The 488-nt window shown below is 60.7% G+C and overlaps 1 protein-coding gene across 1 annotated transcript in view; it reads right to left on the bottom strand.

Moving 5' to 3' along the window:
- The window catches only part of FOXP4 (forkhead box P4), a 43,817-nt gene that overhangs the window by 20,719 nt on the left and 22,610 nt on the right, over positions 1–488 (bottom strand). The window lies entirely within an intron of this gene.

Below are 488 nucleotides of genomic sequence, written 5' to 3'. Positions count from 1 at the left end.
TGGGGATTAGATGAGACAAGCCATGTGAAACCAGGGCCTGCCGGCTGGGGCCCAGATGGGGCAGGGGTGTAGGCTGGAGAGCTCTAAGGAGGGAGCAGAGCCGGCTCTTACAAGACGGAGCAGAAGTTGGGGTGGGGCTGGGGCTGGGGGGCAGGGGCAAGTGGTTTGCTGAGCAACTAAATGATTCTCAGGACCAGAGAGGAGGCCTCAGGTGCTGGGTCAAGAAGAGACAAGTGGGCAGGAAGAGGGCATGGCAGCCAGGCCACTGGTCATGCGTGTGGAGCATGTGACACTCTTACACGTGTCTACATGCATGTGCAGAGACGACACAGGGCTGACTTCCGGTTCTCATTAACCAACAACACAAGGCAGGGGGAGGCCCGAGTGGGGATGAGGGGTGATGGAGAACTGTGAGCCCCTGCCCTGTTCCCTGGCTTTTCCCCTGCGCCCACCAGGCACTTCTCTCGGAACACCTGGGGCCTCCCGCC

This window comes from Myotis davidii, unplaced genomic scaffold (assembly GCF_000327345.1).
Source record: "Myotis davidii unplaced genomic scaffold, ASM32734v1 scaffold167, whole genome shotgun sequence".
Taxonomy (NCBI): Eukaryota; Metazoa; Chordata; class Mammalia; order Chiroptera; family Vespertilionidae; genus Myotis; species Myotis davidii.
This window is presented reverse-complemented; position numbering and strand designations above follow the sequence as displayed.